The sequence below is a fragment of the Crocuta crocuta genome, unplaced genomic scaffold (genome assembly GCF_008692635.1).
Source record: "Crocuta crocuta isolate KB4526 unplaced genomic scaffold, BGI_CrCroc_1.0 scaffold129, whole genome shotgun sequence".
Taxonomy (NCBI): Eukaryota; Metazoa; Chordata; class Mammalia; order Carnivora; family Hyaenidae; genus Crocuta; species Crocuta crocuta.
The window spans coordinates 13,900,368-13,903,565 of NW_027551571.1; positions in this window are offsets into that span (position 1 = coordinate 13,900,368).

Consider the following 3,198-nt stretch of genomic DNA (forward strand, 5'->3'; position numbering starts at 1 on the left):
TCTCTTGAATGTTGACAACAAACTGAGGGCTGATGGGGGTGGGGGGGAGGGGAAGAGGGGTGATGGGCATGGAGGAGGGCACTTGTGGAGATGAGCACTGGGTGTTATATGGAAACCAACTTGACAATAAACTATTTAAAAAGTAAATAAAATAAAATAAAATATAAAATAAATCCAGAGGGTCACCATCTCTCTGCACTGTTTGCTTCAAGGGACCAGAACCAGCTCTACCACCACAAACTACCAGCCTCCGTCAACACTAAAGAGAATTGGAGAGGCAGGTAGGGTTGGTCTACATATTGAAGGTACAGAGTTCATGGCTTCCCCCCAAAACAGGGGAAGAGGTAGACTCTAAGAATCACTTGTAAAAACTGGAAGTTGTTATGGGTTGAATTGTGTCCTTCCAAAATTCATATGTTGAGGTACTCAATACATTAGACTGTGACCTTACTTGGAAACAGGGTCATTCAGAAATAGTGAAGATGAGGTCACAGTGGGGTAGAGAAGGCCCTAATCCAATATAACTGGTGTCCTTTTACAAAGGGGAAACTTGAACACAGATAAGCACACAGGGAGAGCAACATGTGAGGACTGAAGTGATGCTACCACAAGCCAAGGAGCCACCAGAAGCTGGGGGAGTGGGGGGGAGGGACATGGAATAGATCCTCCTTTCATGATTCAGAAGGAAGCATGCTGCCAACACCATGATTTTGGACTTCTGGCCTCTATAACTGTGAGACAATTAGTTTCTGTGGTTCTAAGACACCTGGCTTGTGATGTTTTGTTAGGGCCACCCTAGGAATATAATTCAGAAATATTTGCAAGAACCGGGGACTTGCATTTCACTTACTTATTTGATGTCTGCTTTAGCATTAGAATTATTGACCTGCCCCTTTGTTACCTAAGCAAGAAGAAAGAAAACTGGAGAGAACCAGTGTGGTGGTGAGATGCCAGGAAGAAAGAAGAGGAAGGAAAAGAAATATCTGTCTGACTTCTCAGGTTCCAAGAGTTACAGCAGATGCCTGCGGCCCTGGGGTTGGTTGCAAAGAGTAGATGAGTGTGAGAACCATCCAACATAGGAGGCAGAAAGACCCACAATCAATGGGATGTAGGCTGAATACTACCATTTGGGAATGGGCCAAAAGGACCAGCCAAATGTCAGAGGGACCTCTGGTACCTAGAGAAATCTCATAGAAATGAGCGCCTGTCACAGAGCGCATTGCAGCTACCACTCTTCCTCTTGGAACTCATAGTTCATGAGCTAGAAGAGCTCATGAGTTCAGACAACCCAGAAGGAGGCCATACCTCAACAAGGCAAGGAAGATGCTTGTTCTCACTAGGGTCTCTTCATCCCACTCCAAGATACCTAAGGGACTAAATGTCACCAAGCATGCACATACACACACTGGCACACATGCACGCACACATCCTCTTTCAAAGCCACTAGCACCAGAAAGAGAAGCCAGACATTACTAGATCGAAAAAGAAAGCTGTGAACCAAATTTGAGGCTGAAGCTGACTCAAGTTTATTCATTATTAGAAATAAATCTTAAATTACAAAATAAGATTGTTCTAATAACCAACCATAACTAAAAGTTATGTTGGCATCCGGGTTAGGTATTGTTCAGAGAGTCACTACCTGGTATGAAAAGGAGATTCCAGATGGTTTCATGGGGGAAAAAAATGTGAAAAAATAGTTAAAATAAAATCCCCATTATAGGTATAAAATTGAACAAGTGGAGACTCCTCAATAAGCCAGTTATGTGTAAAGTGATGAAGAATGATATCAGCTGACTTTTCAAGGAGGCAGTGAAGAGGTGAGATACCTGGGGGGTCGGAGGGGGCCTGAAGATCCCCTGGACCAGGACAGTCAGGAGAAACATGGTCAGGCATACCTGAAGCCAAGCCTCGAATGGAAGGATGGAGTTTGAGTAAATGGAGAAGGAAGAAGAAGGACTGACATCTTTTTCAGCAAAGTGATAAGCAAAGGCCTGGCCCCCGGGTCGGTGCTTGTGAAGGACTTGGCGAATCTGCATTCTGGGAACAGGAAATGGTGTGTGCAAGGACCCAGAGGTGGGCAAGTGTCAGGGCCTTGGGGTGGGGATAAAATATTTTGGATAGGAGAACCACAGGAAAAAAACTAGGAAGATGGGGCCACCCCGCAGGGATTGTCAGTGTCAAGCTAAGTGGACTGGCACCAAGTCATCTGTGCTCAGAAAACCAGTGGCCTTGTCTGCCTTCCTTGCACGGGTCTGACCGCCAGCACTTGGAAGTGTCTCTGGGCCCATGAGATGTTGGGTGAAGGGATAACTGCTGGCCAGGTCTCAGGGACCAGGCAGAATCCCCAGCCTGACTTCACAAAGTACCTGCACCGCCAGAGCCCCTGGAGGGGGCAGGGATTGAGAGCCGGCAACGGAGGCCACCGCTCCAGCCCCCACTCTGGCCTGGGGAGGCGGAATCGGCTGCTGAAGCTTATGAGACAGTGTGTTTTATCTGGCTTCTGGCCACCAGAGAAAAACGGCAACAAAGGAAAGAGGAGAAGATATGGATTATTGGCGTGGAAGGCCTAATGACAAACACATTTGCATGTATTTCTACAAGGAGAGTCTGCCCTCTCTGTGGCCTGTTTGGGTTTTCATCTGTGCTGCAAAGGGCAAAGCCAGGTGCTAGATGGAGATAAGGTCTCTCCTCCTCCCAGGGCCCTTCGTTTAACGCGCCTCCCAGCCCCAGAGTGTGGGCCAGTGCACCACGAGCCTGATCTCCTCCTTGTAGTTTCTCTGTTTTTGCTGAGGGTTGACTGGGCTTTCTCAGAAAGCATGGACCATACTTAATTTCATGGTGAATGGCACAGAAGATATACCCTTTTTCATCACCCATGAGCCCGGTCCCATATTTGACACTCATGTATATTGTCTCATTTAACCCATGAAAGTCCCTACAAGATAATGGATCTTATCCCCATTTTAAAGATGAGAAAGCTAAGGCTCTTTCTATTTCACCATACCACCTCCCAGTGTGAGAGGAGAGCAACAAAGATTACTAAAGATGATTAAAATTGAGATTCACAGATTTCAGATTTGGAAGGAACTTTAAATAACATCTTCCCCAATCTTCTCACCAGGCAGTTGATGAAACAGGGGTCAAAGAGGGAAAACACTTACACAAGGTTTCATGGAGCCCAGGAGAAAACACTGTCAT